General features: G+C 42.0%; 1 protein-coding gene across 2 annotated transcripts in view; it reads right to left on the bottom strand.

Annotated features, from left to right (window-relative positions):
* SPSB4 (splA/ryanodine receptor domain and SOCS box containing 4) overlaps nucleotides 1-15,277 on the bottom strand; it is a 226,591-nt gene that overhangs the window by 85,493 nt on the left and 125,821 nt on the right. Inside the window, exon 1 of one of the 2 annotated variants that reach the window (XM_063131505.1) lies at nucleotides 2,702-2,769. The exons of the other annotated variant lie outside the window; for it this stretch is intronic. The gene's annotated coding sequence lies outside the window, so the exon portion shown is untranslated. Of the gene's footprint in view, nucleotides 1-2,701; nucleotides 2,770-15,277 lie in introns of those variants that run through there. 2 annotated transcript variants of the gene reach the window in all.

The following is a 15,277-nucleotide window of genomic DNA, read 5'->3' as shown; positions in this document are numbered from 1 at the left end:
AAGGTACCACCTTGGAAGGAAAAATATTAAGCATGAGCTTAAATATTTTTTTGCTTTCTGGTGCTTTCTTAGCACCAGAAAGCAAAATAAAAAATAAAAAATCCCAAGCACTATTCCAGGGGAAAATCAAGAAAAAGTAGCTTACCAGCACCCTCAGCCCTGTGTGGCTTTGTTCTTTATGCCATTCCAGAAAAAAAATGTGCATCCCAGAAATGTCAAAGTTAATCTCAAGTCAACTTGGACAGGTGGCAAACCTATTTGGGGTGCCAACCGCCACACTGCAGGTCTGGAATGTAAGTGGAATAAATGTACTGTAAAATTCATTGAATGAGCATGGGAACAGACATGCTGCATGAACAGGAAATAAACTTTTGTTCCTCAAAGCATCATAATCCAGCAGATGGAACACCACAAAACAAGACATGAGAGATCGACTGTGACAAACGTTTTCTTCAAAGAGGCTTAGACACTGACCTACACACAGAACTGGGACACGGAGTATCTGGGGAGGAAGAGGAGACCGGAATAGTTGCCTGTTCTGTGGTACATGGAAAATCCATTACACTAAGCTTACATTCTCACAAGAAGTCTAGAGAGTTAATGAGTAGTGCCAAGGATCGGCAGGAGACAGTTTTCACTCAGCATGCATTATACTACATGAGTCTATTTATTTTGAAAGCAGACCACAATCTACATTCAAAAGCTTTCCTCAGAAGTAAAAAAAAATCACCCCCTTATCCATCCAAAAAACTAATTAGCAGTCAATCTGCTCTGTGCAGCACTTCGTGGGTGGGATTCAGACTAAGTTAGTCCCACTTGAATCCCATTGAAAACAATGGCACTTGATTTAGTCGGGATTTACTTGTCCCACTAAAATCAACAGGACTGAAGTGTGTCTAAGGGTGCAATCATAAGCAATCCTGTTTAGACAGAAAATAGTCCTACAACTCCCCAGCCAGCCAGGTGGGAATTGTGGGACTTTTCTGTCTAAACATGAATAGACATTTTCTACACTACAATTACACAAATTATGACTTTCTATGCGTTTATATAGCTTTACAAGGCTGCAAGTTATCTGAAAATTGTTCATCCTAATGTTTCTGCACAATCTCACCAAGATCAATGTTTATAAGGCCATCAAATATATAGTTACCCAAAGTAGGGGAAATGATTAAATAAAGTGATTCATTGAGAGAAATTGCCCTGGGAGACAACATACTTCCACTCGAACCCATTGTTTCCCATAAACAGTTAATGCAGAAAGGTGGTTTTTCATTTCAGTTTTTCATACATACTTTGTTCTTCCTCAGCCGAGTCTGAGAAAGTCAGAGTGCCTCACATGCATTAATAAATTAAGCCCCAATGCCCTTGAGAGAGAAGGAAGTATTATTTTTCCCCTAAGTGCAAGTGATGAAACTGAGCAAAAAGAGGTTGCCCTAGGTCAAACAGGACAGTGGTAGACACAAATGGCTTCTATTCTTCAGCTGTAGATCCTGGAAGCCCTATTTCCCTCAACAATGCCATTATAATCATTGTTAGGAGGAGCAAGGTTTTGCTTCTGTTTTGTTTGTTTTCCCCCCACAATGCATACTCACATAACTTCATTCTGCAGAAGTAAATAAATAAATCACATTTCAGCTACAGGCTGTTTTAATTACAGAGATGGCACTGCTGGACATGCATCATGCCTCGAGATATATTGTCCAAACAAATGTAAACAGCTGGAAGCTTTAAAAAAAAGAAAAAGAAGCTTCCTTCACCCCCTTGCGAAGTCATTTCACAATGCAACCTTATCTTGTTATGAATGGCTTCTGTCACCAAGGGCAGGGTGAAAGAAGGGGAGGCAAGGCTGATTAGCACTAAGGATTGCAGCTCTGTGATCAAATGGGTGATCAAAACCATCGTTCGCGTGGCACATTTCTCACATACAACCCTTAACACAAACTAATAGTCGTCAATATGATGCCACAAGTTTAGCCCCAGAAACTAAATATATTCATCCATCACCACCTTTTCTAAAATGAATGGGATTCGGTGGTTGATTAATTCAGTAGAAGTCTTGTGTGGGAATCTCCACAATTCTGGAGATCAAGTCTTAGGAAACACATAAAAAGAATACATTTCTTTTCTAGCACTTTACTTTTTAGCACATCAAACAAATTCAACCACTAGCCTGCTCCTTGCCAGAAGGGAAATTACTCCTACACCACTTTTCTTAGGGAACAACCGAAGCTATTAAAAGCAGATCCTGCTGAAGCGTCTTCCCTGCACGTTCATTTTAGAAGTTCCTAACCAAATATACTAGCTTCAACTCTTGAATAAACCACTCACTTATGATAAAAGCTGTTCTCGGAATTCCCGTTTCGTGCAGACGAAGGACTGGTAAAGTTCTAAAGTGTTTCTCAGCAATCGGTCTTCGGTCACCGAATCTAGCATTTTTCTGGCTTAAACATTATGGGTAGTGTCCAATCTCTGCCCTACGTAGAGTAGACCCATTGAAATGAATGGGACATTAACTAGTCGTGATTAACGTAAGCCTCATTTATTTCAGTCGGCCTACTCTACTACACAGGACTAACATTGGATACTACCCAATACACCTCTAAAGGGAGAGAGAGAAAGAGAGTTTTCAACCGTTGTTGTTTTGTACTCCGGCTGTGAAAAACAGTCTCGATTAGCGGTCGCGCTTTCAAAAACTTACCATGAAAACAAGGAAGCATCTCTCGCTCGATTCCGTGTACCTTGGGTTACTTTTTTAAACACACACACGTATAAAATAATCCAGAGAGAGAGAGAGAGAGAGAGAGAGAGAGAGAGAAAGGCAAACGAGCCGCTAGTAAGCAAAGAAGCAGCCGCGCAAAATCATCCTGGGACTTCTCACGCCCCGGGAGAGAGGGAAGCGTCCGCTCTCCGGCGCTGGTTTACCCCCAAAGCTGCTCCCGGTGGCTTCCTCCACGCCTTCCGCCCCTCGGGAGCGGCCCGAGCGCCGTGGGAGAACCGCCTCGGTGGGTGCGTGTCGGGCGCTGGGGCCCTGGGCGCCTTAAACCCCGAGGAAAGCCGCCAGTCCCGCTGCGTCCTCCGGGGCTGCCTGGGCTCAGCGGGAACCACGCGCTCGCGGGAGACCAGCGAGAGGCGAGCTGCCTCGACAGGAAACTCCCCGCTGTAAACTCTCTACGGGAGGCGCAGGGGCCTCGGGGCAGCCTGCCCTTCGCAGTCCCGGCTGCCTCGCTGCTGCGCCTTCAAAGGCTCCCGTCGCTTTTGTGCCTGAGCTTTCTGTCCTCTCTCTTTCTCTCTGCTTGCCCAGCCGCCTCCGCCTCGTCCTCCTGCTGCTGCTCCCTCCCCCTTCATGACACAGACAGCCCAGATGGGAAGAGCCTGCAGCTGAAGCCAGTCCAGTGCCCCATCCTGAAAGCTGATCCTGCTGATCTCATCACCGAGGGCTCCTAATCCAATGACCAGGGAATTAAGAACAGATGGCGACGCCCCTTCTCTCTCTCTTTCCTCCCCCCCCCCCCCCACTCTCTCTCTCTCATTCCCGCCACCCCAACATCACGGTTTAGAATACGGGCAGGGGAGGGCGCGCGCGAACGCCCCGCGTCCACCAACAGGCTGCAGAAGGGCAACAGAGCCACAGTCCGCAGTTCCTGGCAGTATCGCAAGAGTTCCCTGGCCGGAGTTTACACAGGCGGCAGCTGCATTATTTAACCCCTTCAGCCTAAGTCGGTGCAACAACGACCCGGCGCTGTTTGGTGGTTTTAGGACGATCCGGAGTGATGGGTGGTGGCGGCGGTTTCAAGATAGGCCGTTACTCACTAAGCGTGATGCCATCCAGTTCTTCCTTCTGAATGGGATGCCTTCCGGGCCTACAGGACACTTTTCTCTCTCTACCTTATGAAAATGTTTGCTCTTGACGAAGATAATGCGGATTTAACAAGTGGTACAGCCATTCTGAATTAATTTGTATTTTTTAAAATTTAATTCCTGCTTGCACTTTTTATACTTTCAAGGGATCCAGATGTATTTCTTTTAAGCTTGTGCTTCCCTTGCAATGAATACCACACTTTATCAGCATCTATAACTTTTCTTTCATCGAGATATGACTTTCCTTTCATTTTTTTTAAGAAGCATGAAACCTCTGCTTTCTGAAGTTAAGATATCCAAGGGGTCTGAACAATTAACTAAGAAAATAAGAGTCCTGCTGGAACAGACCGAAAGCTTATCTAGACCTGCATTCTTTTTCCATTGTCCAGCGGATCACCATGTACAGTTTATGTGCAAGTTTACAAGCATTACAAGGGCTCCTGATAGAGAAGCACAATATGGTTTTGTGTGTGTTTTATGCACACCATTGGTGTCTCCATTGATGAAGACCAGGCCAACTGTCCTGTGTTATGAATGACAGGCAGGTTTTGCTTACAGTCCAACACACACATCCCTTAGGAATAATAGCTTTTCATGTCTGGCTAGCTGCCAACCAATATGAGAAAGTCAAGTGGGGCCATAGCTAGACAGGGCAGTATCCTGGGGATCGCCCCAAGATCGTCCCTGTGCTTTCACATCATGCACAGGGCATCCAAGGAGCAGGGAAGGATGATCCCTCCATTTCCCCGGGATTTTGCCCTACCCTTCTAGCCCGGATTTTACATGATCCTGGGCTGATCCTGAGACCACAGAATATGTGGCCGGGTGTCGCAGGTTGTCCCAGCTCCTCACAGGTTGTCCCAGCTCCTCTTGAGCTCTGTGCCTATGGTAGGTGGGGTGGGGGAGGGTGAGTGTTTGTTTTTTTAATGCTTTTCACACGAGCACTCACGTGCTCCTCATTTAAAAAACAAATTCAAAATGGCGGCCGCGATGTCGCATGCCGTGTGTAGACAAGGGCAACGATCTCATGATCATTAAATCGCAAGATCGTCACCCTACTACCCCCCTCATCTAGCTGAGGCCTGGGTGAATTTGAAGATACCAATAGGGTGGAAGCCTAAGTGTTTCTTCTTTTCCCAATTATCCAAGAGTCTGGGTCAGGAGGCAGGTTTGCTTTGGGCAACAGTGTCCCACCCCATTTAGTATTTACTTTGTCCCACAGAACTCAAGGGGACCTGTGGCGAAATAAAACACACCCTGCCACCAAACGGTGAAATCTGCCGCTCCTTTTACCCTATTAACACTTCACTCCTAGAATAATAATCTAAGGAGTGGGACATCACTGCCAAATCAGATGTATCCACTAATTTAGCTAACCTATTACCTAGCCACAATTTATGCCAAATTTATCAGTATTACTGTTATTTCTAATTTGGGGAAGTGAGTGCTGGGTATTACATGGTTTGGGTCCAGGTTACCTGCGGAATTGCCTTCTCCCGTACAATCCACCCCACACTCTGCCGCCTGCCGGAGGAGTGGAATGGCCTGCCGGAGGAGATTCGTTGGCTTAATACTCTCTCTGAGTTTAAGTCTGCCATAAAGACTAGTCACCAGGTCTATCCAGATGAATTTTAAACCTAGGAATTTTAAGATGTGATTGTTATTTTAATATTGTATTGGTTTCATATGCTCTTTTAACCAGTTTCATGTATTATATTGTATTTAATGTTGTTCCTCGCCTCAATCCAGAGGGAGAGGCAGGTAAGAAATTATGATGATGATGTATTCATGTATGAGGTAGCGTAAATGAAAACCAAATTGGCACATGGATTTAACTCAGTAACATAAAATAAAAGTTTATTATTTGCAAGATGTTGGGCAAAAGGCAGGATACAAATAAATAATAATAATAATAATTACATAGTTATTGCCAATTATCCTAAGCCTGCCTCACTACCCCTCTAAAGCCTCCCTTCCCAACTAAAGCGGTGCTCTTCCGAACTCCAAACCCTTTCTTATCTGTATATATGTTTCCTGCAAAACTATAATATAAGACAACAGATTAACCTAACAAGCAGGTGATTTTGTCACAGGGATCATTAAGAGCTATGCTTCACCAATTGTTCGCATAATATCTTTGCTCTGGGTTCCATTTCTTGGTGTGGCACAAGAATGTGACACAACTTTGAGGACAGTATATTTCATAATGTCCATTACCACAGAGGGCACAGGTTCACTGAATGTATGGAGAAAAAAGTGGGACTGAACCTGCCCACCCCCACCCCTGACATTGGTGCCCCTCAGGACCATAGTCTGTCAGATGTTTGTGTGTTCGGCACAACATCTGAAAGAGGCCCCGGTGTCAGATGTCAGAGGCTGACACAGTCCCCCTCCACAGGTTCAGTGAATGTATGAAATGAATTGTCTATGTAGCGCTTGTATAAAAACATAAGAACTTAAGAAGAGCCATGCTGTACCAGACCAAGGGTTCATCTAGTCCACCACACTGTTTACACTGTAGCCGATCAACTGTCGACCAGGGACCCACAAGCAGGACACGGTGCAATAGCACCCTCCCAACCATGTTCCCCAGCAACTGGTGTATATAGGCTTATTGCCCGTGATACTGTAGGTAGTATCTTATCCAAATTGTTGTTTCAATCCTTCCGTAAGATGGAAACGCAATTTAAAATAAATAAGTCATAATTATTCTGTTAAAGCCTAATCCTTATTTACTTCAGTAGACGCTAATGCAGACCAATACACAATCCAGCCTACTGTTTATCCTAAAATATAATGCAATTATTCAAAGGAATCAGTTATTTATTTAATTTATATCCCACCTTTCACTCAGGGTGGTGGACATAGGGGTCCCAAGCTGTCTCCTATCCAGGCACTGATCAAATCCAAACCTGCTAAGCTTCAGCAAGTTTGCTGCATCACGTACTTTCTTGGCATAGCCCTACAAATTGTCTATGTAGATTATTTGACATGGAGTGCCTGGATAAGTTCATTGGAACCAATGGATTTGGCCTATGTAGTTTTTCTAGTGTGTAGCATGTCATACACTGCAACTAAAATAAGTACTTTGTGTATCTTACTGTGCATATTTATTGATTAAAAGGGAGAAAAGTGCAGATTGAGTTCAATATTTACAAGTGAATACATCAGAAATCTATACTATCCTAGCTATATTTTGATGTGCACAATGAAGGATGAGTGAACTGCTTATAAAAGTGACAATTATTTTTTTAATGAACCTTTGTCAGGAAATATGGCTTAATTTCTACATTAAAGCCCTCTAACATAAAGCAGTAAATAGAAAGCTTTCATTTTGGTCCAAAAATAGCATATCATCATCTTCCAAAAAGAGCAAATACATTCATTGAGGTTTCTCAACAGCACGTTAAAAATAACTACTGTCTGTGCTTTAACCATTATTTTATTATGCAAGATGGTCTATGCTTCACTTAAAGTGGAAAGCTGTTATGACAGCATACATAATATCCTAAAGCTTCCACTGATAACTTGCATAACTCTCCTCAAAAGAGGGTCGATGGTGCTCTTAGTTGCATTGTGTGTTTTCAGCTTATTCAGAACTTGACCTTTCTCAAATACACAGCTTCACTGCCAAAGTGGTTGATTTTGAGAGAGATGTGGAAAGCGTGTGCATGTATGTGTGTGTAGAGAGAGAGAGAAGTGCTTGTATGGTTTGGTAAGTGTGAATGTATTATGGGCTGGGTTTTAAGCACCAGGGAGTAAATAAAAAGTGGTACTGTACTAGGAGTATATTTGATTGAGGCTATATAACCATAGTCAGGTGGAGTCATGACAATATATTGATGCAATAGATACAGAAGACTATACATTACTTTAGTCTTGTCTAGTATCTGTAAGTATATTAATGAGTTATAAGAAACTCAGTTTTTGCTCAGTTGCCAGTTCAGGATATTTACTGGTGCTCTACAGATATAACATGTAAAATATACATTCGCCAAAGGTCAGTGGTACTGTTAAAAAGAAAGAAAGATAATCACAAAGAGGACAAGTGAGTAAATGTCCATCTACTCATCACTGACACCTCCGGCTACAGGGCCATAGAATCATAGTATAGTAGAGTTGAAAGGGTCCTAAAAGGCCATCGAGTCCAACCCCCTGCTCAATGCAGGAATCCACCCTAAAGCATACCTGACAGATGGTTGTCCAGCTGCCTCTTGATATACAGGTGGCCTCAGTCTTATAGTGCCTATTGCCAGCATAGGCTTGTTTGTCAATATGACCCTATCTGGGGACAGTGGACTTCGCCAAGGCTCACATTGGGTCCATGCAGATAGATAATTCTAAAGCTTTGTAAGTAGGACTGTCTTTAAATGCACTCCAGAAACTTCAGCTGGTGCAAAATTCAGCCACCACAATGGTTGTGGGGCTAGGTAGTCACCAACATGTCCAGCCGCCAAGGGGGCATGCTCACCACCATGTCCAGCCCCCAAGGGCGAATTCTCCAACATGCCCAGCCCCCAAAGGGGCATGTCCACCAACATGCCCATCTCCCAAGGGGGCATGCCCACCCAAACATGGCCTTGGTCACATCTGATTTCACAGCACACAAGACAAACCTGTTCTACATAACATCTTAATGTTAAAATCACTGGAATAAAGAACAAGATTCAATGTATCTGAAATAAACTTCACTCATTCCTATTTTTGTAGCTTTTGCTGTACTTTGAAGCTTTTGCTATACTCTGTGTGATACAGTTTCTCCTTCCCTCAAATATCTTTTCTGACTGCAATTCCTTCACTGGATTACCATAGTCTAACCTTTCCTAACATTTAACACGCTTTCCCCATCACCTTTCTCATATCCATACTCACAAATTCAGCATACTGCTATCACTGAACAAATGAAGCACTTGACAAGTACAGAAAAATCTAGTACAACAAACAAGCAAACACGCATTCAGAAAGAGTATAAACTATTACCCTGCAAATATTAGCCATGGAACAAAATGGACTAAACGCTAGCACCTCTTAGCTTGTTTCAACTTCAACCAGACATAACAGTCAAAAACAACCAAGAAAAACACATCTACCTCATCGACATAGCAATACCCAATGACAAAAATGTTGCAGAAAAGGAAGAGGACAAGAGAGAAAAATATACACAACTGGCTAAGGAAGTTAAAGAACTATGGCAACAGGAAAAAGTTACAATTATTCCATTAGTCACATCAGTCACCAGCTTCACATCAATTTTTAATGTTTTTTTTAACAGAAAACCTTCGGAAATTAGGCCTATCAAAATACTTGCATGCCAACATCCAGAAAGCAGTCATACTTAAAACATGTTCAATAGTCAGGAAATTTCAGAATCAGTAAAAGACGGCAAAGCTCATCATGTTCATCTAGAAAAACCACCACGAGCAAGAAAAGAGATAGATGATGATGATAATGGCAACCCTGCTAATTTTTTAAAAGATTTTTAATAAGGATGAACAATTATCAACATTTTTTAAAAAATATATGTCATGCCAATTATTTCAAACAAATTGGAGAGGAAGGTCTATGGGTCAAAATGCATTATTTAATAGGAATATCACCTCCAAATCACCCCCCAACACACAAACAGAAAACTACAGTCCCCCTCCCCCACACACACTGCAAACATGCACATGCATCCATCCACTCATAGTCAAACAACCAGGCATCCCATTAAGACATCATCACACCAATACACCCACACACTGCCAGCACACAAACACACACACTCCGGATCACCCACTCCAAAACACATGCGCACACACATCCATTCACTCAAACAACCAGGCACCCCATGCACCCATACACTCTCTCTCTCATACACACACACCTCAGTCTTACGTCCTACTTGCTTCTTCCCTTGCTTCTTCTTCTACTTGCTTCTTTTCTTGCTTTATCCTCTAGCTTCTCCCTTTGTCCCCCAGCTTCTCCCTTTGTCCTCTTGTTTCTTCTTGCTTCTTCCTTCGATCCCCCTAAGGCCCATCCAAGCCTTCCCCTGGGCCAGCGCGATCACACCAGCCAAAGAGAAGGCCAGATCAGGGCTGGGGGAGGGGGTGGGAGGACGTGTTCCCGGGAGTCCAGAAATACGTCCTCCAGCCCCCTCCCCAGGGCTGATCCAGGCCTTCTCCTTGGCCGGCGCGATCGCTGTGGGCAGGGGCTGGAGGATGTGTTCCTGGAAGTCCAGGAATGCATCCTCCGGGCCTTTTCCCTGGTAAATTGTGGCCCAGCCCTGGTTGCCCTGGAGATCCCCTTTTTCTGGAGGTCTTCAAGGTTTTCCGGGTCATCTGGTCACCCTAAGTTTGATCTTATCACAGCAATTTTGCATCAGTAGCAGTGATTACCTATTTGCATCTAGGCTGTTTAAAGTGCTAGTACAAACTTGTGAAGCATTGAGCAGTCTTGGAACAGTTTATACGAAGGAGTGCCTACACCCATATGAACCTGTCTCAGAAATAACATTGGCCTTAGGGACCTGCTACTAAAGTTGATCATCTGGTCAGGGTTTTTCAGTTGTTGCCCCCACACTTGTGGAATCCCCTTTCCCCAATAATTCCGTTTGGCCTACCTCTCTTGTGGCCTTTAAGCAGTTCATACAACTTTTTTTTATTCGACCAAGCCTTTTGATTTTTCTTGCTGACTCTACTGTATACATTTTTAATCTGATTGTGGTTTTGTTACATTTGTTCAGTTGTTTTGTTTTGGATATTTATATTGTAAGCCACTGTATGGCAGCTTGCTCTAAAGCCCAGGTAGAAAAACACCGCATAAATAAAAAATGTCCATAGTAGATCAGATTAGGGATCTGTCTAATCCAACATTCCATTGTCAAAGTCTATGACCAGATGTCCGTGGAAGCAAACTATTTTCAGTCTTGGTTACAAAGCAAACTGCATCCCACATATAAACCAATACAACTATTTATATTTCCAAACTGTTTGTTTGAAATATCCAAGGTAAAAAGGGAAAAATCTTATTAAGGTCTTTTATATTTTGCTCAGGTCTCATCTTCATCAGTGTTCATAGTCTTTAGGGTTATGTCAGGCTCAGCTAAAGTACATTGATTTCTCTGGGTATCTAGTATGCTAATATAAAACTATTTCTTCATGCAAAATAGTTGGGGAAAGCATCTTTTAAGCCCTTATTTCATCCATGCTCTACACAGCTTAAGAGAAAAGATTACATTTCCAAAACATTGGAAATATAATAGTATTTGAGTTAGGGCAAACCAAGAGGTCCCAGAAAAGTAGATTGGATTCATTCAATACTAATTCAAAGAGCTACATTCTGTAGTAACAATATCCAAAACGATGTCTAGGCTCCCATAGTGCTTTTCTGACAAGCCAAGAAGCATCTTGTAAGATCTGAGAGTCCCCTACCTGAGGCTGAATTGGATGTAAGGGGTGGTGGTGGCAGCCTACCATGCTGGGTTGGTTCTCAGCCTGAGGAGCCTTCAGTCCCTGCCTACACTGGAAGAAGTTTGGGCAATCCCCTTTCTCCCTTCACACCCACCAACCAAATAGCTTGCACTGGTGGCCTCAGATGCCAATCTTAATTCTCAGGTGGGTACATATGAGTGCAGATGGTCCTTCAGACAGCCTGATCTGTAACCATTTAGCCTTTAAGGGTTAACAGTAGTGCCTTGAATTGGGCTCAGAAAGGAATAGGCAGCCAACATAATGGTTTCAGATCAGGCGTAACACGATCCGGACACTTAGTTTCTACAAGCATTCTCGCTGCCGCATTCTGCACCAATTGAAGTTTCTGAACTGTCTTTAAGGACAGCCCAACACATTGCAGTAATCCAGCATGGATATAACCAGTGCAGGTCATTGCGGCGAGATCTGCCTTCTCTAGATAAAGCCATGCATGTTTTGGTAGTGAAACTAATATTAAAACACTCCCATCTAAGCTTCCAGCTTCAGTAGACATCTTTACACTGTGTTAGGAACATAGCAACCTGCCTTTTTCTGAGTCAGAGCCTTGCTGGATGATAAGTAAAAACTAACACTTTAATTAGCATATGGAATAAACCACAGTCCACATCACATCTCCAAAATGTGATTTACTTCATTAAGCACAGACTCCAGTGTCACATAAATACAAACACTAGTAATAATTTCCCACTCTGTCCTCTGCCATTCACAATCGTTGCACCTAAGTCATTAGTAACTAGAAAAGTCTTCCAGTCTCCTTTATTCATATGTATTCAGTATCCTTCCTTCAATGAGCTTAGAGTGGCTTATATATAACTATTTATTTACTTAAAAAGTTTACTGACTGTTGTTCAGTACAAAACTCCCAAGGTAGCATAGTATTTAAAATAATGAAAATACATTCAATAAAACACATTGTGAAAAAACACAATTTTTTTCACACACACAAAATCAATACAAAAAAGCAGAGGCCCCAAAATTAAACTCAGTAAATTCCAGCAGAAGGCATAAAACAAATGAAACCAGCTACAAAACATGCTGTAATGCCAAAGGGCTGTGGGAGAGGGAAAGACCCTCACTGGGTTCTGAAAAGGCATCAAGTTGGACCCAGGTGAGCTTTTGTAGAGAGGGACAATAGTTGTATAGAAAAGGGAATTTCAGCAGGTGTCATTTGTAAACATGAAGCACCTGGTGAAATTCCCTCTTCATCACAACAGTTAAAGTTGCAGGAGCCCTGCCCTCTTTTGTATCTGGTCACGATAGTACAGTTCCTGCAGCTTTAACTGCTGTGATGAAGAGGGAATTTCACTAGGTGCTGCATGCATACAAATAACACTGTTAAAATTCCCTTTTCTATACAACTGTTAAAGATAGAGGAGCCCTGTCTCTGTACGCAACCTGTTCCAAAATGTTTACCTATTCAGCCAGATTACAGGGCCAAGAGAAGCTTCCATTTTTAACAAAGGTTTATAAAAATGAAAGCGTTGCCTACAAATAATGAAAACATTCAATGCAATCTAGTGTAAGTTAGGCACACTAATGCCCCATTGAAATATTTTTAAATTAAGCACGGATTTGTGCACTTTTGTACACTTGGTCATTTCAGTGGCCCTTAGGCACTGTACTGTTCACTGGCTTGCTCTCACAATCTCTTAACCTCTGAATATATGAACTAGCATGCTCTAAGACAGCCTTCTCCAACCCGGTACTTTCCAGATGCTTTGACCTACAACTTCCTTCATCAGCAACCATTGAGCAAAGTGGCTGGAACTGATGAGAAGTGTAGTTCAAAACACCTGGAAAGCACTAGGTCAGGGAAGGTTGTTCTAAGAGAATACTTAGGATTTCTTAGTTGTTCTTGTTTCACAAAATCTTTTGTAAACTAATCTATCCAGGTAGCTCCATTATGTTTCAAAATGTAATATTCAAGCAGATGGAAACAGACCCAAGACTTAATGATTTCTACTCCAGTCCATATTCTGGCAAAAGCAGAACTTCCTGTGTTTTCATTCAAGGAGGACACATTTCTGGAGTAAGATTCCATTTTTCACTTCCTCAATCTTCCAGTTATTCTCCACTTTTCTCTCTCCCTCTCATATCTGCATGTAATTCCTTTCAGTACTTTTTTGTCTGTGGCCCAGATCCAAGATTACTCAGCTTCCCGCAAGTCCTTCCACTGACCTCGGTGGAATTTGGATGCAAACTCAAGAGTTGGGCTGTTTATTTATTTAATTATGAGTCTGCCAAAATATCATGCAAACAAAAGTGCTATTATATCTGAGTTTGATTAACATGGTTTGATTTTTAATTGTCATTTATACTGAGATGGAATAAAATATTAGAGAATGAAGTTTTATGATTAGCAAATCAGTCTTCTCTGGCACTGAATTTGCTTGCTTAAACCAAGTGGGTACACAAAAACTTTGAGCAGCCATGATTGCCGATTTAAAATAGCATTGGGGAATAGATGAACACAAAGAGTTTTGAAGCATGCTTCTTGCAAATATACTCCTAGTAAAACAAACAGTGTGTGTGCGTGTATGTGTGTGTAATAACAAAGCTTGCGGAAAAAAAATGTATTCAATTCCTGTCCTCCTGAATTGTATTTCCCTGAGCAATAGGTATTATGTTATTTTACATGTGTTTCAGCAAAAGGCCCTCAATTGTGTTTAATAAAGTTTTAAACTAGGTGCTTTACTAAGGTTTGCGCCAAAAAAATGGATATTCTGTGCAATGTGTCCATTCGCTTTTAAAATTTGGAAGTGTCCATTTAGTTTAAAAGCCCAGAAAATAGTGTATCATCTATTACCAATTTGAATGTACAAAAGGCCAGTGTGGCTGCAGGCAACCATCTGGGGGTTACGGACACAAAAGACTGCTAGTAAGGGTGCAAATACAAAGGAGCCTTGGGGAGCTGGACGTGTGCACAACACAAAGGCTCCCCATTGTCTTTTGTTGTGCCATGGGGTTCTCCCCCTCTCTTTTAAAAAGAATACAGGAGCATCTCATCAGAGAACTAAATATCAGGGAGGCACTCCTCAGATGGCAGCCAGCAGTTTTAGCTAGGACAGATGGTGAACAAAGGTGAAGAGCAAACAATACACATGAGCCAACTAAGCAAGCCATTCTACCCTTGAATTAAACATTTGTTTCTGAAGATCTGACAACTTATGTCTGAAAGCAAAATGTAGCTTTTGGGTTTACTGAACTGTCACACTGGCAATCCAAGGTGATGATAACTTCTAAAACTGCAATGACTTCCATTATAGCTCCTTATTTCAACATATTTATAGGACTGCGATGACTTCCATTATAGCTCCTTGTTTATTTGAAAACTTATTCAACATATTCCGGATCTACCTATAAACTCAAGCTTTCGAAGACTAGATCCATCCTTTGAGCCCTGCTTTCTCATTCTGCTGCAGAAAACTCAATCACATCAGTAATTAACATGGAACATGTTCTTATTTTATATTTCCTTTTAATGTAAATATGTTTTAATCAATTATATGTATTTTATGGCATTTGCATTTGTGTTGTACCCCACCTCGATCTGGAGGGAGAGGCGGGTAACAAAGAAATTTAGTAGTAGTAGTATATAGGCAATTTGTATTTCAACAGAATTGAAGTATGACATATAGCGAAGGTGGGAGGGAGCCTCTCTCTTAAAGGGTCTAAACAACTGAAATAGTGTGCTGTAGGCCCAGTGAAAGCAAGAAAAATGTCCTAGAAAATTAAAGATCCTCATTGTGTGACCCTCTTAGGAACAAGGCAGGCCTCACCTGTAGGTCAACTTATGAAACACAGTCTGAGAAACATTGAGGTCAAGATAGTACATACAGGGATTCCAGTAAGCTCTTTACAAGGGTAGAAAAAAATCCAGTGAAGAGGAATTGTTGTAGTAGTAAAACAGTTGAGAGTTTGTATACCTTTAAAATAATTGAATG

Source organism: Elgaria multicarinata, chromosome 8, assembly GCF_023053635.1.
Source record: "Elgaria multicarinata webbii isolate HBS135686 ecotype San Diego chromosome 8, rElgMul1.1.pri, whole genome shotgun sequence".
NCBI classification, from domain to species: Eukaryota; Metazoa; Chordata; class Lepidosauria; order Squamata; family Anguidae; genus Elgaria; species Elgaria multicarinata.
Note: the sequence above shows the minus strand (reverse complement) of the source record. Positions and strands in the feature narration are given on the sequence as shown.